The 23,464-nt window shown below is 42.5% G+C and overlaps 1 protein-coding gene and 1 pseudogene across 3 annotated transcripts in view; one reads left to right on the top strand and one right to left on the bottom strand.

Annotated features, from left to right (window-relative positions):
* The window catches only part of MLLT3 (MLLT3 super elongation complex subunit), a 299,778-nt gene that overhangs the window by 167,852 nt on the left and 108,462 nt on the right, over positions 1-23,464 (bottom strand). The gene's annotated exons all lie outside the window — the stretch shown is intronic.
* Positions 13,105-13,282, top strand: LOC140705145 (U1 spliceosomal RNA; annotated as a pseudogene).

Here is a 23,464-nt window from a genome sequence, read left to right as displayed (position 1 = left end):
CTGAGAAAGGGCAGACACGTGCTTTTCCCATAATGGACTATTTTTCCTACCTTGGACTGATGGAAGTCAACAGGTTTTCATCTAGCATCAGCCTATGAAGACTCAAGACACGTGAGATGGACTATGTTACCCTTTATATTAGTTAGCATAGTTTCATTTCTTTATTTTTCCAGCTGGAGTGGGGGGAGTGGAGTGTTCCGTTGGTCTTGAATGAAAATGTACCTACTGAACTATTTTACTATCAACTGAAACCTTTTCTAAAGCAATTCTTTTTAATAAAACAGTAATGATTGATTTCTATCTAGAAGCATTGTTTCTTGTTCAGACTAGCTGAGGAATATTAATTGGCCTTATATGTTCGCTACCAAAGATTTCTAGAGCCCAGATTAATCTGAGTATATCTCATGGTTATGTCTGTGTTGCTTTCTTAAAAAAGGGGATTGGCTTTTGAGGAAGAAATTTAGACAAGACCTGGCTGGGAACTAAGTGGCTCTGCTCAGCAGTTAGAGGTTTGTCTGGATTTCGTACTCATCCCAGTCTCCGGCACCCCCCATAAATCTCTTTGGAGATAAGGGGCTGCTTGGATTTTCCTGTTTCGTGGTTTTTGATCTCATTTATGGGACCAATAACTCACAGTGGGGGAGAAGGCAGGAGCCGATGCCGTCTTCCCCCCCTCCCCCGAGGCTTCTCCCAAAGGGCTGCGCCCGATAGTGGGGGAGAAAACCGGATAATCCGTTCCTATTGGAACGGATTATCCGGTTTTCAATGCATCTCTATGGGAAAACACGTTTCACTTAACGATGTTTTCCCATAGCGATGTTTTTTTTTGGAACCAATTAACCTCGCTATGCGAGGCACCACTGTATATGTATATATATATTAAAAAATCATCCATTTTGTTTATAACCAAAAAAGAGGCAAACCAGCTCCCCTGCTCTATGCTGCATTATACCAAGTAAGACCACTGATCCATCCAACTCACTACTGTCAACTCAGATTTACAGAGGCTTTGTCGTGCTTTAGGAAGGATTATTTTCAACCCAGCTGGAAATTCCCTCTACACACAGGTGTTATCTCATTAATGTACTTAATCATGCCCAACCGTGGTTAGTACCTGGATTTTCAGTTTCCAAAATCAAATGAGACTGGAGGTGTTCCAATTTATAAGGTAGCACTGAAGTGCTGACAGTACAGAATGGGTCTTATTAGGCTACACAGGGATAGGAAAAACTGACCAAAGCTGGATGGAGGAGTCTTGAACTTATTTAGCGAGGTTCCTCTATACAACTGCACTGCCTACAACTGCACCACAGTATTTGATGGCAAGTTTTATTATGCTCCTGTGGCATGCATCCAGAGCTAGTCAGTTTAGCTGCAGACTAATCTTAGCAATAAAATTTTGTTCTGTGAGGCATCTTTTTCCTGCTGTATTGTTCTCTGAAACAGCCTGGCCCCATTTCAGTAGATCTTATTTTTTTGTTTCATAAATTATCAATTTCTATGGGTTACTGACATTGTCAACTTTCAAATCCAAAAAGGATTTCCACTCAGCTGGGAACTCACTGTGTTTAAATATTGTCTTTTAATTATGTAAACCATCTTTGTATATTCATTGTTTTCATCTTTAATTATCGTCTTTCAATTATGTAAGCTGCCTTGGGTCCTTTTCAAGGACCCAAAGAGGGGTAAAAATATTTTAAATAAATAAATAAACTCCAAATTTAGTGCACAATTACCTAATGTATGTAAATTATGTGAACTGTGGTTTAAGTAGAACTTCAAACCATAGCAAGATAACAACTGGATTTGTCATTCATTATACACCATCAAAGCTGAGGGCACCAAAAAACCTTGGAAGAAAATTTGAAATTCCAGGAATTGCCTTCTCTCTTTAACTCATCTCATCTAGCTGGCAGAACAAAAGGACATCATACATTTTTAAGACCTTTGAAAACATTTTGAAGAACAGCATCCTTAGTAAGGTAAAGGCTCCCCCTGGACATTTAGTCCAGTCGCGTCTGACTCTAGGGGGCGGTGCTCATCCCCATTTCCAAGCCATAGAGCCAGCGATTGTCCGTAGACAGTTTGCATGGTCATAGTCAGCACGACTACACACAGAACACTGTTACCTTCCCACCGTGGTGGTACCTATTTATCTACTTGCATTTTTATATGCTTTTGAACTGCTAGGTTGGAAGGAGCTGGGACAAGCGACGGGAGCTCACTCCGTCATGTGGATTCAATCTTACGACTGCTGGTTTTCTGAACTTGCAGCACAGAGACTTCTGTGGTATAACCCACAGCGCCACCACGTCCCTCCTTAGTAGCATCCTTAGTAGTGCTAAGCATTTTGTAATACTAAGTAATGTTCCAGAAGGAAAAACAGACCTATCACTTCAATGATGTATTAGCTGATGTTATGTAGAAATATAACAATAATTAGAGATGGGCTATTCATATTTGTATCCCTGGTGATAAGAATACAAATAGATGGACCAAATGTGCCACAGAGGTCCATTCCCTACCCCTAGAATCGGCAGGTCCACTCACTCGTCACCACACAGTGTATGCATCCATCGTCAACATCTTGTCAATCGTGAAAGTACACTGGGCAGCCCCGTCCCACCTCCCCACACCGCCAGCCTTTCAACAGCTAAGCATGGGAGAAGAATGGATACATGTGGTATTGAGAATAGGTAAGGGGATTAGTCAGGGGGAGTATAGATTTAGATAGTGATATTGTTTAAGTTATAAGTATAATATATTTATGTTAAGTTTTTACAGATCACTTTCAGAGGGACCTGAAAGTGAAAATGTTATTAAAAATATTGTGCAATTGTTAAGAGTATAAGATTTGCAACATGGAATGTGAACGGCTTAGGTAATATAATTAAAAGGAAAAGTTTAAAATATAGAGAGAAGGTAGATGTTTTATTTCTTCAAAAGAAGGAAGGAAGGAACTGAAATTCCACTGGGCTAATACAGTGGTGCCTCGCTTGACGAGGATAATCCGTTCCAGCGAAATCACTGTAGAGCGAAATCCACGTCATGCGAAATAAAAAAGCCCATTGAAATGCATTGAAAACCGGTTCAATGCGTTCCAATGGGCGAAATACCTCAGCGTCCAGCGAAGATCCTCCATAGGGCGGCCATTTTCCGGTGCCTGTGCAGCGAAAAATCCGTCCTAAAGCACAGCAGGGAGCCATTTTACACAGCGGCCGGCCATTTTGAAAACCGATGATCAGCTGTTTTGATCGTCGTAATGCGAAGAATCGGTTCCCGAAACAGGGAACCAATCATTGGGAAGCGAATTTTGCCCATTAAAACATTGTTTTGCGATTCCAAAAGCGATCGCAAAAGCCTCATCATCAAGCGGATTCGTCATTTAACGAGTTAATTGTTAAGTGAGGCACCACTGTAAATATGAAAAGGCATACAGAAATAGTAAAGCAAGAGGGGTAGTGATTATTATAGCCAAAAGACGTGAAATGGAAATGGAAGAGATAAGAAAATATGACATGGGAAGATAACTTATAATGCAAGGTAGGATGAAAGGACAAGAAGTAACATTAGTAAATATGTGCCCAATGAGCAACAGACAGTTTTTTCAAAAAAAAAATTGTAAAGAAGTGGAAGAATTAAAAAAGGATGTGTAACTATGGCTGGGGATTGTAATATGGTAATGGATACAGGGACAGATAAACAAATTCAACCAAGGACGAAATGAAAAATAAGACAACTGAACTAAATAAAACACTAAAAAGAATGGGTCTTAGGGATGTACAGAGGGAATTACATAAGGAAGAAAAAGGTTACACATTTTATTCAAATAGACGTAAGAGCTATTCTAGAAGTTTTGGATCATGCGGTGGGAATTATGGAAATAGGAATGGATTATGATTATAAAAAAGCAAAACAATGGAGGATTTATGTGAATATCCTTAAAATAAAATGGTAATAGAGAAAATGGAAAAAGAATTGAAACAAGTATGGAGATTTAATGAAAATAGTGGTAGTAGTATAAATATAATGTGGGATACTTTAAAAGCAGTAGAGCAAGAATTAAGTATAGAGCATTCTGGAATTATCTTCCTGATAAATCAGCTTTTTGTTTGTTTCACTGATTCTCTCTTGTGCCTTTTTGTAAGTCGGTTTCTGGTACCGGTACGGTTGGTAAGGTATGTAGGACCTGGCTGTCTTTCTCATTTTATGGATATTTTCCATGATAGTGTCAGTTTTGGAGTTGCGTTGAATGGGAGGTCTTCGATCTTTGTCTTGGTGTCATCCAAGATGTAGGCAAGCCAAGCTTGACATCTGAGGGCTACAGCCGTCAGCATAGATCTGGAGGCAGCGTCAGCTGTGTGCTTCACCACCACCCTTTGTTGTCTGTTGATGATGTTCGCCTCCTTGTAGGCATTGAGCGCTTCCACTTTCAAAGGATCGGGAAGCAACTGCAGCATGGGAAGGATCTTGTCCCAGAGGTGCTTCTGGTATGTACCCATCGTTGCTTGATAATTTGCGATTATAATCAGCAGTGCCACCAAAGAGTAAAGTTTTTTTCCAAGGGAATCAGTCTTTTTCTCTTCTTTATTAACTGGGGTTATTGTCGACCTCCTACGAGACTTATACTATGTGGCCTCCATGACGATGGAATTAGGCATCGGGTGCTTGGAGAGGAAGTCTGAGTCCGTTCCACGAGTCTTATAGTGATGCTCGATTTTATGCGGGACTTCGAGGGTCGAAGGAGACTTGTCGCAGGAAGTCTTGACCAGGTCGAAAAGCGCTGGTATGAGGCTAAGACTGGGTGGAGAGGACTTGTCCTGCTCCGTATCGTGGAAGATAAAGTCCTTTTCTTGTTGTGGCATTCATGCATCAAGGTGCAACATCTTCACCATTCTTATGATAAGTTGTGCATAAGAGGTAAGGTCGTCCATAGGGGTCTGGGATGGAGTTCCTGTGATGCCTTCATCTGCAGCATCAGAGTCGGTGGAAATGGAAGAGCCGCCGTCATGAAATGACTCAGAGGCAAGAGAAGGGGAACGATGAGGCAATAGGTCTCTCGGTGCTGGTTCGACATCTGACTGGGTCGACTGAAAGGTTCTGTATTGTGTCCTTTGGGACCGGAGTACAGTGTAGTGGACTGTACCGTGGGACGGCCTTGATTGTGCTTAGCGCACTTCGAGGGCAAGACTGGCTCTGAGGGCGACAATCTCTTGCGAGAAGGAGGGGCTAGGGCTGTAGCTAGGTCCCCTTGGTGTCTCAGGTGAGCGTCCGATGGCAGAGCCGTGGTGAGTACCTTGGTGGTTGCGGACAAGCTGATCCACTGTAGTTGCCGGGGTATCCGTATCCATGGTATAGATAAGGCTGCTATGGAGTGAAGAACGGGTGACTATATGTTGGACCCTGAGGATGGTACCGTTCTCAATACACTGAGTGAGGTTGGTAGATGGAGACATGTTTGCGTTTCTCCATAAGCTTTTAGGAGCGCCCGAAGCGAACTCCTGTTCCGATTGAGTCTCCGTATCTGCACGCACTGAGGATCGAGGGCTGATAGGGGCAATGGCCGGGCTGGAAGTTTCGACAGCCCCAAAACAGCCTCAGCTTGGTGACATGCTCATGATATCTTGAGATGTATGGGCTGGAAGAGCCTGTTCGTCCACGTCCGAAAGCCCAAAACCCTCTCTGGAAGAGTCCTCAAGCAGTATGGGGACTGCTGAGAGAGGCAAAGGTGTGGCTGATGACATCTTCTTAGGCTTTTTAGCCTTATTATTGTCCTTCTTCTTTTTAGCAGGAACAACGGGTCGTAACGGAGCCTTGGTAATAGCCGGCTTCGACGGCCTAACCAAGTCCTTTGGCTTGGTCAACGGGGGAGCCAAGGTAGGTGGCGGTTGCTCGACCGTGCTGGGAGCAGATTTAGGTGTCTCTGATCGTGGGGTCAATGCAGGGAGAGCAGCAAATTCCATAGTGAGAGTTTTTTCATAAAGAAAGGAGTGAAGCCTCTGAAGCTGGAATTTAATAGCCTGTTTAGAAAGACTCCTGCATGTGGTGCATGACTGGGCGTGGTGGGATTCCGCCCAGGCAGAACAAACACTGGTCGTGCCCATCTGTAAGAGGTATTTTTCTCAAACAAACAGTGCACTTTTTGAAGCCTCGAGGGGCCATAAAAGAAATAAGAAAAATAAGAGACAGAGGGAAAAACGGCAGGGGAATCTGTTGCGGAGCGGGGGGGGAGGCGGGGAAAAGTGTAGAACACGGGATAAAGAAGCTACACCCACTCTAATGCTTAAACAAAAGAAAGCAAAATAAAACAAAGAATAAAAGTGGAAAAGAGAGCCTGAAACTTTCCTGAAGTTCGCTCTGACTATTCCAAACATCCTAATGGCACAGTGGAAAAAGAGGAACTGAAAGGAAGCGGGAGGAGGTGGAGCCTATACCCTTGGGGGGGGGAAGCTTAATTGTTTATTTTTTCTAAGCTCTAGAATCTTCTGAACGTCCTGCGCAGGCGCAGGATAAACCCATTTGTGTGCATTCACTGAGACCACTACGAAGAAATTTAATATAGCGGTTAATGATAACTGACTTCAGAAATTAAGCTTTAAAAGGAAGAGATAAAGGTTTATAAATTCAATGAAATGTGGAAGAATTTATGAAAGCTGTATTATGTAAAGGGAAAGCGGGAAAAACTGGCAATGAACATGTGTATTTTGGAAGGACTTTAGGGGTGGATAAAGGAGAAAGAAGGTTATGATTACAAGTAAATGTTGCACTTGTATTTTGTTTTTATGTATGTTTTCTGTGTTGACAACGATAGACATATGTGCCGTGTGGCCACTGGTGAATGGACCAGCTGACTCTGGGGGAGAGAATGGACTTCCGTGGCACCTGTGGTGCCTCTAGTCGTATTCATATCCCCAGGGATATGAATACGAATAGCCCATCTCTAATCATCATCATCTTAGAACTACAGAGCTGGAAGGGACCCTATGGATCATTGAGTCAAGCTCCTATCAAAGAGGCACAGTGCATAACTGAACTCCCAAGCTCGAGTTATGAAAAGTTCTGGCCGCAAAAGTTTGCTTCGACTTGCGGCCAGAGCTTCCACTTACGAACAGAAACAGGCAGGGGTAAAGGGCGGGAAATTCAAACCGTAGGTGGTGAAGAGGCTGCTTCTTCGCCCCAACGGTTAGGAAAAAGAAGGCTCAGCCTCCCGGGTTTCCAACACCGCCCCAACCGCCGCGTCAGGTGCCAGTGCTTTGAAAGCCCGGGAAGCTGGCACCCGGTGCGGCGGTCGGGGCAGCTTTGGAAGCCCGGGAAACAGGCACCTGGTGTGGAGGGTGGGGCGGTTTTCGGATTCCCAGGCTTCCAAAGCCATCCCTAATGTCCTCTGCCTCCTGCCTCCGCTGCCCTCTGTCATATGCCAGGGAAAACTCAATTCTAACACCCTTGTTTCTGACATGTTATCTTTTTATGCACAGGATTGTGGTTCCCCCCCCCCCCCACAAAAAAGAAAGGTGCATACAAACATATCCCCTATGTGTGCTCTGAAGTGCCCTGGTCCAGACAAATGTTTCTCTCCTCGATGAGAATCAAACTCAAACTATGATTCAAGGGACATATTGCTAGAAGAATCATCTGCAAAAATCTTACTCCAATTCACTCAGCGCTGAGATGGAGTGAATTCATTTCACAGTGTTAAAGCTTTGAATAATAACATGTGTCATTGATTCAATTCTGACTTATTGACTTTTTTTCGAGTTTTCCAAGTAGAGAATACTCAAAAGTGGTTTATAATTCCCTTCTTCTGGGGGCACCCTGGGACTGTGCAGCTTGCCCAAGGGTACACAGTCTGTCTGTACTTCACAGGAGGCATAGTGGGGATTGAACTCCCAACCTGTGGCTCTGCAGCCAGATATGCAAACCACTGAGCTATTAGCTATCTTTAGGCTTGAATAAATCTATATAAATGAAACAACATCTTATGCTTTCTTCCTTTTTCAGAATAAAAGTCCTGGTATGAAGTTAGGGGTTGGGATATTTTCCCTAGTTTAACTGAGACAAGCAATTCCAGAAGCTTAAATAATGGAATACTTCCTTCAGCCTACCCACAGAGAGGCATTTATGCTGCAATTAGGAGACTGCTCCTTGCTCTGTCAATATATCAGGCATTCCTCCCCCACTCCAAATATGCTTCCCACAGGTTAGCTTATCCTTCTCATGAATTAAATGGGGCTGGAATGGAGGGAAGAAAGGTCTGTAGAAGTCAAACATTTACAAACTTGCAAACAAAATGACAAAACTAATTTTTGTTGTTAAGAAGTTACAGACGATTTAAATAAATGCGAAGGCTGTGGTTTTCATTCGAAAGATGGCATGCAATTATATCCTTAATGCACATGCTTCTTATTTCAGTGGTGTGCAGTCCATTTTTGTGAAATCCAGATACCAGTCTTTTCAAATCCAAGGCCACTTTATTTAATTCTTCCATGTCTCTGTTAGCCCACCCCAATATCTGGAACTCTAACCTTCTGTAAGGGTTTTTAAATCTTCTACTATTTCAAACAATTGCAAAGTTGTTCCAAAGACTTTTACCATGCTTCTTCTTCTTCTAAAACACCAGGCAGAGTCAAAATTATAAAAACATTGACTGGTATTGTAAACAGATAGAAGTTTTAACCAAAAACCTAAGTATCTGTTAAATATCGGCACAGTATGTATGCTGTTCCTCATATTGCTGTTTTATGTAGCTCTGATGGTGTGTTTTCTGAGATCTGCAATTTCTTATATACTGCATGAAGTTTCTTGATATTGTTCCCAAAGCCCCAATGACTACGGTGACCACTGAAGTGTGTTTCTCCCAGAGGCAAGATGTTTCGACTGCCAGGTCTCTGCACTTTGCTAGTTTTTCCAATTCTTTATTTTCAACTCTGGCATCCCTGGAATTGCAATGTCAATGATCCAGACAGTTGTTGTTGCTGCTGTTGTTGTTGAATACAAGTGACCAGTGTATTTTTATCTGTCAAAATACTTGACACATAAAATCATTTTCTACCAGATTTCTCAACTTTAATTCTATATCTGTATAAATCAGAGGACAAATCTGAATGAGCTAGACCAGTGGTTCTTAACGTGGGCGATAATGCCCCCCAGGGGGCGATTTCATTTTTCAGGGGGCGGTAGAATGAAAAGGGGCGGTATGGGGGCGCTGGAGCAGAAGGGGGGCGGTAGGGGGGCGCTGGAGCAAGCCAAACCTGTGAAGATGGCTGCAGCCTTTTTACAATGTGCATGAATATATATTTTCCTCCAGTCTTAATTTAGTTTCAGAGTTTTCGTCTTGAAATTTTTAGTTCCTGCATTGCAGTTTGCTTTTATGCCCTTTTTATGTTTCTTTTTGCGTCTTAAAATTCGCTTGGAACTAAATCATTAAATGTTACTTTTGGGGGGCATTTCATTTTCTTGGAATTGAATTTTCTTTTCAGGGGTCATTGCATTAAAGTGTCTTAAATAAATAAATAAATAAATAAATAAATAAATAAATAAATAAATAAATAAATAAATAAATAAATAAGATATCATCACCGCGGGGAGGGGGGGCGATGATAACTTCCTCAATGGCTCAAGGGGGCGTTTCTTTCAAAAAGGTTAAGAACCACTGAGCTAGACAATAAATGGCAAAGTGAGTCAAGCACATTACTCAGTGCCATAAAAGAATTGTACTTCTATACAGTTTTTATCTAAACCATACATTTATGCTAAAACTGTAGAATGTTTCTGTCTAAATGTACTGTAACTTTTTTTTCTAACAGCAAACTGAAGAGGTGGTATCAAACAAGAGTGACATATTTTTATGCTTAAGTTTGCCCCAAAATACAGAAAAATCTATGACTTATTAAAAATATTCCTCCCCAACCCAAACCAAGGCTAAGTAGCCCAATAAGAGCCAAGGATACTCCTTGGCCACAGAACACCAAGTCTCTTCTGGTAGGAAAATAAAATCAGGGGAAGAGGAGGATCAGAAGACAGCATACATGGCTGGGTAGCTGATCCTTGTACTGGAGTGTTCTACACATGTATGTTCTATAGCTATATACTGGTATATAGCACTAATACAGTTAGCTTTCTAGTAGTACTGAATTGTTTACCAAGGAAGAATGTGCAGAAGGTGACACTTCAGCTTACACTACAAACAGGATTTCAGCCCTTATATTACTCAGTAAATGTTCTTGAGTTCTGCATGCGTTCTTCATACTGTTACCATGCACATTTTTGTAGTTTTGATGAAGACATGACTTAGAGGCTGGTCCTAGTCATATCTTTATATTAATCTAAAATTATTCTTTTTAAAAAACATTTTATTGTTTTTTATAACATACATACCTACAAAGAAAAAAAAATAGAAATACCTACAAACAAATGACACATAAAACTAACAAAACATACAAGACTAACAAAACATACAGGCGGGGAGGTATTCCCCATACCAGCTTATCTATTATATAAATTCTGACTACAGAAATAATATATCCATGTGCATCTGCACATGTTATATTCCACATCCCTATTTTGTGTATCTGATTAAGTATCTAACATCCTAATTTTATAATCAATTTTGTAAATTCCCTCATCTGCATTTCCATCCATCTTACTCTCATCATAAACATTCCTCATTTCCTCTTTAAAATTACTTATCCACCATAATATCCACACAGGCCTATTCATTCCTAGATGATCTCCATTCTTATATACAGAAAAATATATATCTAATCTTGTTAGCATAATCACTCTTATAGTTCACACATACTTGGTATTTCCATATATGTGCCTTTAAAAAAACATCCAATATTATTATTCATCATTTCTAAAATTCATAAATCACATATGCTTGTCTAACCTTAAATTTCATGTCTGGCCAAATTTGCTTATAGTATTTCTATTATTTATTCAGCAAGTAACTTCCTCCTTTCTGATTTTATTTATCAGCTCCAGTGTCATCAAACCGGGATTGGCCTCTTAAATCTTGTCAACATTGTCACTATTATAATCGCACATATTTAATGTCTCAATATACATGCCTCACAAAGAAAGTATTTTCCAGTTTTGAAATGCCATCTATAATATTTCTTTAAAACATTTTTCTATACGGTTGATTAATTTCATCCCAATGTATTCAGTAGTTTGATTTTGGAGCAAGATAGTGTGTGATCTCTGATCGTAAATTTCTGCCCTAAGCCTTGCCCATTTCTCTCCCTTTACATTCTTTCTTTTCGGAACAATCTTGAGATACATTCTCTCTTCCCAGCCCCCCCTTTCGTCTTTTTTAGCCATCCTTTGAAGAAAAGGAGTCTTTTTCTTCTCTCTCTCTCTGACTCTGGTTTCTCTTCAGATTGTACAAATCCCTCGCCTCTCTCTGACAACGGTGGCTGTTTCTCCGACATTAAAGGCTGTTCATTAAGGATTTGGTTAAGTTGTTTGTCCTTGCTTTCGATGTTTTCATGCAGAGCAGAAAAAGTCATTTTCAAGTCCATTCTTATCTCCTCAAATTGCATCTCCAAATAATTAATTACCATATTTTTTGCTCCATAAGATGCACTGGACCTTAAGACGCACTTAATTTTTAGAGGAGGAACACAGGGAAAATATATTCTGAACCAAATAGTGTAATAAAATATTTAATAAACTATAACAGAATAACATTTGAACCATGTAAAGTGAACAGCAGTCAACAGTGGCATTAATATAGACCATTATCAGCCAGTGATAAGACCTATACCACTCTACCTATATTTTACATTTCCTTTCATCCAGCTCCTCCCTATGCTTATAGAAATGTCTCAATGACAGATGAGATTGTTGTGCAACTCTGCCCAGCTACAGCTCAAGCCTATATTAAGTTAGAAATGGTTTGTCTGATTTGGTACTGCATTGAGAGGTCCCTTTTAGTTGTGTGGAGGATAAATAGTGGAATTAAACTATTTAACAGCTGGTTTTCCTTATTTAAGTTACGCAAAAGAACAGCAACACAAAGCTTAACCCGATCCCATTCACCAGCAGTAGCACATGCTCAGCATAAGACCAAATCTCCATTTTCTGACATAATTGAACATTTATAGCATGCAAGACACAACATGTTAAGCCACACAAAGCCATGAACAACATTCTTGACGAGCCAAAAAAACTGAATACAAACTATAGTAGCTGAAATCAGGAAGCAGGTACTATAATCCAGTTAGAAGTCATGAGACACAGTTAGTTTCCCTGCTGCAACACCCTTTGGAAATACATTCTCTATTAGATGCCCAGAACTAGTTGAAAAGTTTGCAAGTTGAATCCAAATTTCCCATAGTAATGCATTGAAAATTAATGCATTTTTATGGGGGGAGGGAAAAGTCAGAAACTTTAAAAAACTTAAAAGAAAGTCACTTACCAGGTACTGTAGACTGAGCCTTGCTCTTCACAGTGCCTTGGTAGACCCCAGAACAGCCAAAAAAGAGCCCCAAACAGCTAAAAGCCAGCAGGCACCCGGCAGACGGCAGCCATTTTGTGCTATTCTCCGCTCCTGCTCCTGCTCCTTCCCCCTCCCCTCTCCCCACCTAACAGCTGATTGGCGCTGGTCTGAAAGGCTTTGCAGGCAGCTTTTAAAGCAAGTAACCCTATGCATGTTTCTATTCAAGCAGGTTTCAGCTCAAATGGAGCCTTTTCAACCAAGCACAGTTTAACCCAAAACAAGCAGATTTTAAACTACATTTTACATTTTAAAACGACAATACCAGGCAGTCCCAGGTCTCTCTCCCAGCAATCTAACTGCTTGGACTAGCAAGGAAGCAGGCAAGCAGCCTCTTCACTAACTGAAAGTTTGAATTTCCCCGCTTTCCCTGCCTTCCCCGCATATTAGGTATGCTAATATCTGTGCACTGGAGGATTGTGGGAGGAACATTCCAGCCCCTGATGGGGGTCCTGTGGGGTACCCCAAAACACTGAGTAGGTCTCTTGTCCTCTTTCAGGACTGGGGCTGTGCAGCCCTGCTCCGATCAGGAGGTGCAGCTGGGGGGTCACATACCTTTGGGGGATAGGGCACAGAAAGGGGAAGAATTTTCAGGGGCCATTCCAGCTCATACCTGGCAGGGGAGATACCATTATTGTAAAAGTGGTTTTCCCAGGGTAAGGCTCATCTATTGCACTCTGAATGTGCTGACCCCTGTGATTTCCCCAAATGTGGGAAAATCAACTGCCTAAGTGGGGGACTGTGTGGTTTTCCCTGGTCTTTCTAGAATTGCTCTTTCCCCTTTGGTCCTTGGCTATTTTCACTGCCTGCTACCATAGACCTGTTAGCCTTGCTGGTTTTCCAGGTGGGCTGCAGGAAGCAGATCCTGGAAAGCCAGCAGTGCAGAATGGTGAGGTCCAAACAACAAGCAGTCTTTGGTGCCAGTTCGGAGGCCTCCCAGCATGGCAGCAGGAGGCTTCTGGGTGGTGGTGGCTGAACCCTTTTTTACTGTATTCCCTCCATAAGACTCACATACTTCCCCCCCACTTTTTTTTTGGGGGGGAGTGCATCTTATGGAGCAAAAAATATGGTATGTTAAATTGACATTCTTGAAGAAGTCCCTTGATATAATCCACTGTAAATTGCGAAGATGATTCTCCCCCTCCTTCCATGGCCGTAGCAGTAAGTTGCAAAGATTATTCTCCCCCTCCTTCCATGGCTGTAGCAGTCAGTAGGTTAATTACTCAGATTTCCCACATGATTTATTAGCTGGACCGCACTTAAAGTCTTACTGGGGGGTGATTTACAGACCGCGTTGTAACCAGATACAGAGCCTCTTAGGTTAAATTATGTAGAGTTATTTAGAGTTCTTATGTCCTGACTTTATAAATTTATAAGAAGACAGTTTCTCTGGGGGTGAGGGTTAAGAGAGAAAAAGAGCGAGTTGGTTTTGTTTCCAAGCTGTGGCGTAGTAAAGAAAACTCCAATGTTACTGCCATCAACAAAGTTATGCCACTTGAGATCTCCTTCTCATCAGCTTTCAAATAGCAGATTTGATCTTTTATTTGCTGTAGCTTAGCAGCAGATTGTTAATCTCTGTTCTGCAGTCAGATAATAAATCTCAATACCTCCCCTCTTGGAGCAGCTAACTCACCATCATGGCGACTTCATGAGACAGATTACGTGTAGGAAGGGAACTCTGCCAAAAAAAAGACTGCCATCTGAGATTCTGTGGTTCCAAAGCCCCCACTTGCTAACAAGTCCCACTCTCCTGCGGGAACTTTCCCCCCCTTCTCCGGGGGTGTGTGTCCTCTGACTCAGAGTAAACCCAGGGGAATCCAGAGCCCTAGAATTCCCCTGTTCTCACTGCTCGTGGCTCCTCCCTCTCCAATCTAAAATTATTCTTAAACATCTAAAGCTCATGTTCTGGGGGGAAAGCCCCTTCCCACGACCTTTTCCAGAGAACTACACAAAGTATAGCAGAGCTAGACCATTGTCCAGTAGAAGGAAGTTGTTGAAGTCCAAGTATTTCTGGTCTGCAACTCCCATCAGCTCTATCCAGCACAGCCAATAATATGGGCTGAGTGGAATAGAAAAAAAAGGATGCATACACTTTGCCCATTCCTTACTATATTTTATTTATTCTATTTATATCCCGCCTATCTAGTCTCATTGAGTCCACTCTAGGCGGCTTACAGCAAGCAAAATACAATATTAAAACAATTTTAAATAGGGGAAAGACTTTAGACAAAATGGGACAAACACTAAGAAAGGGGAAAAAGAGGGAAGATTAGGAGTTGGCTGAGGGGAAGGCCCGCTGAAACATCAGTGTTTTTAATTGATTTTTAAAAATACCCAGCGAGGGAGCCGCGCGAATGTCAGGGGGAAGGTTATTCCAGAGGCGAGGAGCCACCGCTGAGAAGGCCCGATTTCTTGTCTTTTCTTTCCGGGCCTCCCTCGGCGTTAGGCTCCTCAGCCTCACCTCCTGACTCGCACGAGTGACACGGGTAGAACTTGGTGGAAGTAGGCGTTCCGCCAAGTATCGAGGCCCTAAGCCGTTTAGGGCTTTATACGTAAGCATCAACACTTTGAAGTTGATGCGGAATTGGATGGGCAGCCAATGCAATGCAGCCAGAGTGGGTGAAATGTGTTGGTATTTTTTCACACCACTGAGTCTGGCCACGACATTCTGCACCAGCCTCAAAGGCAGCCCCACGTAGAGCGCATTGCAGTGGTCTAATCTTGAGATTACGAGCGCATGTACCAAGGTAGTGAGGGCCCTCACATCAAGATAGGGCCGCAGCTGGGCTATCCGCCTAAGGTGATAAAAGGTGTTTCGGACCACGGACGCCACCTGGGATTCCATAGTGAGCGCCGGGTCCAGATGGATCCCCAAACTGCGGACCCCATCCTTGGCAGGTAGGGTCACCCCCCCAAAAGAGAGGGAGTTTCCCAAACCCCCCACTCTGGGGACACCCACCCTCAGCACCTCCATCTTGTCCGGGTTCAGCCTCAGCCCGTTCTCCAGCATCCATTGCAGTACGGTCGCCAGGCAGCGCTGAAGGGACAGAACGGCATCTCCTGCAGCAGGTGGAAAGGAGATGTAGAGCTGAGTATCATCAGCATACTGATGACATCGAGCTCCACACCCCCGGATGACCCCTCCCAGCGGCCTCATATAGATGTTAAACAGCATTGGGGAGATAATCGACCCCTGTGGAATCCCACAATTGAGACTCCACGGGGCCGAGAAGCTCTCCCCAAGCTGTACTCTCTGGGGACGGTCCTCCAAGAAGGAACGGAGCCAGGCCAACGCAAGGCCCCCAATTCCCAACTCAGAGAGCCTCCCCAGGAGGATACCGTGGTCGATGGTATCGAAGGCCGCTGAGATGTCGAGGAGGACCAGCAGGGACACTTTCCCCCTGTCAGCCTCCCTCAATAGGTCATCGCACAGGGCGACCAATGCCGTTTCTGTACCATGGCACGGCCTGAAGCCCGACTGAAATGGATCCAGGGCATCTGTTTCGTCCAGGTGCGCCTGGAGCTGATCGGCCACCACCCTCTCAACTACCTTGCTTAGGAAAGAAACATTGGCGACGGGCCTATAATTGCCAATTTCGTCCGCCGCCAAACTTGTTTTCTTCCTAATGGGCCTAATGAGTGTCTCCTTGACCCATTAATTATTACAGTGGCCCATTCCGTTGTTGTAGGCCTGGCCGCTTTGATTAGCCAGGCCAGGCAAGGATCAAGGGAGGAGGTGGTGGCACGACAGCAATCAAGCGCCCTGGCAACAGTGTCAGGAGTGACAAGCTGAAAGGAATCAAAGACCACCGGGCAAGACGGAGCGCTGGACATCTCAGCTCGACTCACTGTGTTCAAAAAAGGAGAGAGGTCCCGGCGAACCAATTTCTCCCCAAGGTGCTTCTGCCACAGTTCAGTGCTACTAGCCTTCCAGATATTTTGGATTTCAAAGCCCATAATTACTCATCACAATTTTCCTACTGTCCTCCCTTTAATAGGCAGTCAGCATTCCATGCTTATCAAGCTGGCTGACGTCTCACTGGACTGCTTGAGTCTCTCTCTCAATTTTGGAATATTTTCTTCATTTTGCAGTTGAGGTAGTGACAGAAAAACATGCCCAATCTCTACCTGTTGATTTCTTGTATGTTTTTATGGTTTTCTATGAACAGTCCTCACTCTTGTCTCTGGAGACCTTCATTCTGAAACAGGAAATGACCTTCCAAAGCAATTTTAAATGTTCTCTCTGTCCTTTAAAAAACGTCTATGGATATCTTCCTCCATCTTTTTGCAATTCTACCATGTTTCCCCGAAAAATAAGACAGGGCCTTATATTGATTTTTGCTCCAAAAATGCATTAGCACTTATTTTCAGGGGATGTTTTTTTTTCATGTAAAAAAATCTACATTTATTCAAATGCAGTCCTGTCATCTTCTTCTGGTTGCTGCATAATGGTGGAGGGTGAGGTTTCACTTAACTAGGGCTTATTTTGGAGATAGGGATTATATTACGAGCATCCTGAAAAAACATGCTAGGGCTTATTTTTAGATTAGGTCTTATTTTTGGCGAAACAGGGTATTGCCCTTTCCACCTGAACCATATTCAAATGCTATCTTCATCCATAGACTCATTATGCTTTGTGGGGAGTGATTAGCCCTCTCCAAAGAAGAGGTTCCTTCTCACATGTACATTCTGTAAGTAGAATCCTGAAAATCTGGAGTTCTTGCTCACATGGAGCCCACACAACAGCAGGAAACTGTTGTCTGCAAATGCCAGAGAGGAGAAGGGTTAGGCCCTTCACATGGCCAGTATTATCTGTGAAGCTCTGAATAGTGCTCCAGTTGTCAGCTACAGCGTATTACCTGAATAGACTCAATCACCCCAGACTTTGAAAACTAAGCAGGGCCTAGTTAGTATTTAGATGAGAGATCACCAGGGGATACCAGCAATCTGCAGGTGAAGATAGGCTGCTAATCAGAACTGACAATACTGGTATAGATGGGATCGTGGTCAGACCCAGTATAAGGCAGTTTCCTTCCCACCCACCCACTATAGTCAACATTCCAGGCCACTGGCTTCTTACTGGGCTATACAGTGGTGCCTCGCTTAACGACAAATCCGCATAGCGACACGTTTTTTGCGATCGCTAATGTGATCGCATTGCGATGTTTTAATAGGCAAAACATCGCATTGCGATGATCGGTAAGCGTTTTGCTTACCGATCTTCGTATTGCGATGTTTTGGGAACAGCTGATCGGCGGTTCCAAAATGGCCGCCGGGTGCAGAACATGACCGCCCACAGTGTTTTCGCACCCTGCCCTTGCTTACCGGGCAGCGAAAATGGCGGCCGGATGGAGGATTCCCTGTATAGCGGTGAGTTTTTTCCCCAAAAGGAACGCATTAAACGGAGTTTAATGCGTTCCTATGGGTTCCCCCCCCCCATAGCGACGAATCCGGATAGCGACGTTAATCCTGGAACGGATTAACGTCACTATGTGGGGCACCACTGTATTTGGGATATTTTCCCTCTTGATGTCCTTGGGGTTTTTTCATATACATATGATTCAACTGTGTAGGGACAGAATGACTTTAGCTACATTAAATACTAAAAGAAGATGTGATAATGAGCTACAGTTTGATCGGCACTAGCTGGAGAAGCTAAAGGCAATACTAAAATCATATCAGCAAATGTGGGGAGCACTTTCTGTTTCTCTTGAGAACTGCAGAGTTTGACCAATTCTAGAATACTTTTTAATGTAAACCAGTGGTTCTTAACCTTTGTTACTCAGGTGTTTTTGAACTGCAACTCCCAGAAACCTCAACCAGCAGAGCTGATGGTGAAGGCTTCTGGGAGTTGCAGTCCGAAAACATCTGAGTAACAAAGGTTAAGAACCAGTGATGTAAACAATAAAAGCTTAAGTGACGGCTGTTCTTCCTCTAGCTACTAACTAGACATGGAGGGATTCCCCCACACAGGTGAAGATAATGAGCTTCCCTGCCAGGTCAAAGAGTGGCTTGCAGACCGGGCACTCCAGAGCGATTGGAAGGGAGCGCAGAGCCTGCGGCAGCAGCAGAAAGGTGAGTGGACAGTCCGGCCCCAGGGGGCCAGACCCTTGTTATGTCCACCTGTGTAGGAGGGTATTTGCATCTCTACTATTGAGAACTTAATGAATTTTGAAATTTGGGAGATATATTGCATTTTATGCATCTTTTACAGAAGTCCCTTGCAACAAGGTATAAAACCAACTTATACTCTAAGGAGTAAACCATCTTTAATTTTTTTAATCATCAGAATGTACTTTTTGCAACTGTTATCAACTTGGTAAAATGGGTCAAGAGAGAGGAACACATGACAAGGTCTTAAATTATGATAGTATTTTAACAAAGGGCAGAGGCACTAAGAGCGGTCATGTACAAAAACATACAAATTTATTCAAAAAATAACAAATATTTACCAAACCAATTTCTGGCCAAAATCTGGTTCTATAGCTTTGTATATGCAATGGTATGTCATCAGCAGTAGCAAAGTGCTACTGATTAAAGGCTTCCTTTGATGTTTCAGGGTGCACATGACTTTGTTGCATTGTGTATGAATTGCCTTCACCTGGGAGTCCGAGCATGGCTAGGATTGCTTGGCCTGGCGCAGCTCCCTGCAGCGGTGGACCTCCAGATGCCTTCCAGGGTTTCTCCGCCGCCATGGGAGGCATCTCGGAGGTTCCCCCCACCGCCGATAGTGCTTCGGAGGCACTATCGGTGGTGGTGGTGGACCTCCGAGATGCCTCCCATGGTGGCGGAGAAGCCCTGGAAGGCATCCGGAGGCAGATCCGCAGCCTACAGACTGGAAGGGGGAGGCGGAGAATTTGAATTTGGCGCTTTTTCTGCCTTCCTCTTATGGTCCATAGGTCGATTCTCTGGCCGCAAGTCGAAGTAAAACTTTGCAGCCAGAGAAGTATGGATCTCGAAAAGTTCGTAAGTGGAGCCCACCATAAGTCGAGACTCCACTGTACCACTAAAATCTCCCACACTTATGTATTCCAGGTACCTGTTTGGTATTAGAAGTACCTGTGAGACATCTACACATACCATTTATGTTTTTCCAAAATTTCAGGTCAGTAAATTAAATGGAAAATGCATATTTTCAAACTAATCAAAATTTATCAAATGTAATAAAAACAGCAAATGAGGTGGCTAATTGTCTATAGAACACATCAATTAATAGAGTGGAAGCAAACTTCCAATATGTCCAAACATTATTTTTAACAACTACAAGCTGTCTTAATAATAAATGCTGACAAGTTTGCTAGGAAAGGAACAGATGTTGATATATACAATAGCCCACAATTAAGCACTGAAAATTAAATTTGTGTCAAAATCACTATACAAACAAGCTTCTAACTATGAATAAAAAAACTATGCATCTCATAACATTTATTTGGCTCTTGACATCTACAGAATCAGCAAATAAAAGAAGGTGAAAACTCTTTAGCAAATAATCTATAGGCTGACTAATATGTATTACAAACATTTTGCCCAAAATCCTATTGGAATTTTATTGGTCTAAACACAATGCTGTAATGTTTGGGAGTGACTTGCTAATAAGAAATCACCATAGGTATCTGTTACTTAACAAGTCATTCAACTTGGTGCGCAGCAGATAATGTCCATGGTGATTTCTTAAGCTGAGGCAAAAAAAAAAAAAAACACTGTTTGCATTTCATTTGAAGGCATAAACCATGGGTCGGGAAACAGGGGTAAATTACCCCAAATGGGGTAAAAGTGAAAATCCTGGGGGTAATGAGCTGGCTGCTACCCCCCACCCTCCCACCCACCCCCACCCTCTGCAGCCCAAGGGTTAATTGTAAACCACCTCACCCTGTTACTTCCTCAGTTGCAGCAGGGAGCTCCTAAATGTTCCTTTCTGTTAGAAAGATCGGAGAGATAAGCCTAATTGGATGCACCTGGGGATTAGCCCTGGGCAATCAGCCAGTCCGGGCTTCTGAATGATTGCTTCCTCCGGAAGTGACTGCAAAGAAGCAGCAGGGAAAGGAGGGAAGAAAGAAAGGTGCAAGAGACTGAGAACTTCATCAAGCTTATTTAAATGTACAAAATGGATGGTGTGTGTGTGTGTGTGAGAGAGAGAGAGACTACTCAGAACTGAAAATGAACAGGCAGGCAAGTAAAAGAAAAACTGAATTAAGGCGGGGGGGAGGGTGGCTTTTTAAGGTGCTGTCTAGGTTTATCATTGCTTTCCTCCCAAGAAGCAGGCATCTTTGAATTTTGTGGCTGCTGTCTCCATCTGCAATGATCATGGAGCCCAAGAAAGTGAAATCTGTCACTGCCTCCATCTCTTCCCCTTCTATTTGCAAAGAGGTGATGGGGCCAGTGGCCATGATCTTCTGGTTTTTTTGATGTTGAGCTTCAGACCATTTTTGCACTCTCCTCTTTCACCCTCATTAAGAGGTTCTTTAATTCCTCCTCAGTTTCTGACATGCTTTTGCATAGTCCATGAAGCAGAAGTAGATGTTTTTCTGGAACTCTCTGGCTTTCTCCATAATCCAGCGCATGTTAGCAATTTGGTCTCTAGTTCCTCTGCCCCTTCAGAATCCAGCTTGTACTTCTGGGAGTTCTCAGTCCATGTACTGCTGAAGCCTGCCTTGGAGGATTTTGAGCATAACCTTGCTAGTATGTGAAATGAGTGCAATTGTATGGTAGTTAGAGCATTCTTTGGCACTGCCCTTCTTTGGGACTGGGATGTAGACTGATCTTGTCCAATCCTCTGACCACTGCTGAGTTTTCCATTGATGATGATAAAAAAGCACACTGGTCCTTTGATATTGGGCTGTGGCACCAGGGTGAGTGACATGACCTTTAGCCTGGTTTGTTCCTTTTTGCACACCACACATAGAATGATTAAAGTGGCAGGGAAACACACACACACACACACACACACCCAATTCTGCGTTGGCTGTCTCTAGCAAGCATGTCATTGCTAGCACCATTCTGGCAGCCACTAATGATCCTCTGCAAGCTAGCAAAAATTTAATGCAACTTGCTAGGCACATTGGACACCTTACTACTCCCTATACCACATCATGGCTGGAGTGCAATGTGTTCCAGCAAAAACAGTGCACATCTTTATCAAATTTGGTGCATCCTGCTAGTTTGGTACACAGCCTGTGTAGATTTAATAATATTTTTAATTCAAATAATGTATGATTTCCTTCCTTTCGAATCAAGGGGGTAATGTCAGTGTATATAAATTTTTGCGGGGTAAAAGTTAAAAAATTTCCCTGACCCCTGGCATAAACTATAGGATAATGGGCTTTAATGGAATTAAATTATTTGATTTACTGTTATAGTAGGCATAAACATGAAAACCACATTCTATTATTTAATTTCCAGGCAAATGCCTGTTTAATCATTGTAAGGGACAATATAGATGGCCACATACAAATTACTATGGTTCAGTGCTCTAGAACCTAGGTTCCCAACCTTTGTTACTCGGATGTTTTTGAACTGCAACTCCCAGAAACCCCAGCCAGCACAGTTGGTGGTGAAGGCTTCTGGGAGTTGCAGTCCACAACACCTGAGTAAGCCAAGGTTGAGAACCAGTGCTCTAGAACAACCCTTTTTCTCCCTCACTCCCAGCATGCTTCCTTTAATTATCTCTCATTTTGTTGTTACAATGAACACACTAAATTGTGGTCTGCATTTCTACTCCCAACAAAACTGCTAGCCCATTATCTGATTTGAAAGGCAAAGAACAAGTACAAATGCCAGGTTTTGGCCATCTGAATGTATCATGAACACATGCTTTGCCACAAACCAGGAATCAACTTGCAGAATCCAATGTACAATAGAAGATAGAGTATTCAGGTCTGAGAGCTAACAGTTCCAAATCACTATCTTACACCTGAACTAAATCAAAGTGCATTTTTGTTTGTTTTTAAATGCCATCTTAATAGCATTGGGGCCAGCTAACACATGGGATAGTTCCAAAGGCTGCTATTAAGATCTTAATCACAGTTTACATTGAAATGCTAAATCTGCTTAAGACATTAAATCATGTTGCTCTGAAAGATCTTCAAAGTGAAGAATTACTCTGGATATATCCACACCAGAAGTAGTTTTCTACTACTTTAAACTCTTTATACAATCAGTCTGGTGTCTAAGTACGCACAGAAAGATTCCATGTTTTTCCATTATTTTGTAAAGCTTTGGAGTCGGGGACTTCTACTTGATTTGATCAAAGCAGAACCTGTTGCACAAGGGTCTACAGTAAAAATTTAACAGGTTTTTCTTCACCTATTTAATGCTCTATGTTAATGACAGTAAAAAAGCTGAATTTTAAAGAAGAAAATGGGGAGAAAAAAATTCAGATATTTGTACATACAAGAATCTATAAAAAGAAATGGAAAAGGATAAATGCGGTTTAATTGCTTCAGTAACTTCTACTCTAACTCTTCAGTTAATTTGATTTAAATCACAATTTAAATTTAAAATGATTTTTTGATTCAAATTGTAATTTAAATCAATTTGATTTTTAAAAATATTGATTTTACAGAGAGAGAGAGAGAGAGAGAGAGTTCTGTGTTCTGTTATTTTAGATCAGTGCAAACACTTGCTCAAAAGAAAAGAAACACAAATGCTTGGGTTAAAATAATAACAATAAACAAACTGGGTGTACAATACTACCAGAAATTTATTTTCATTTAATCTTTACCGTCGGGTGACCAGCTCATAAAACATACTATTTATTTTATTTATTTATCTTTGGACTTATATACCGCCCCATAGTGCTACAAGCACTCTCCGGGCGGTTTACAATTTCATTATACAGGCTACACATTGCCCCCCCCCCAGCAAGCTGGGTACTCATTTTACCGACCTTGGAAGGATGGAAGGCTGAGTCAACCTTGAGCCGGCTACCTGGGATTTGAACCCCAGGTCGTGAGCACAGTTTTAGCT

This window comes from Pogona vitticeps, chromosome 2 (assembly GCF_051106095.1).
Source record: "Pogona vitticeps strain Pit_001003342236 chromosome 2, PviZW2.1, whole genome shotgun sequence".
Lineage (NCBI taxonomy): Eukaryota > Metazoa > Chordata > Lepidosauria > Squamata > Agamidae > Pogona > Pogona vitticeps.
Note: the sequence above shows the minus strand (reverse complement) of the source record. Positions and strands in the feature narration are given on the sequence as shown.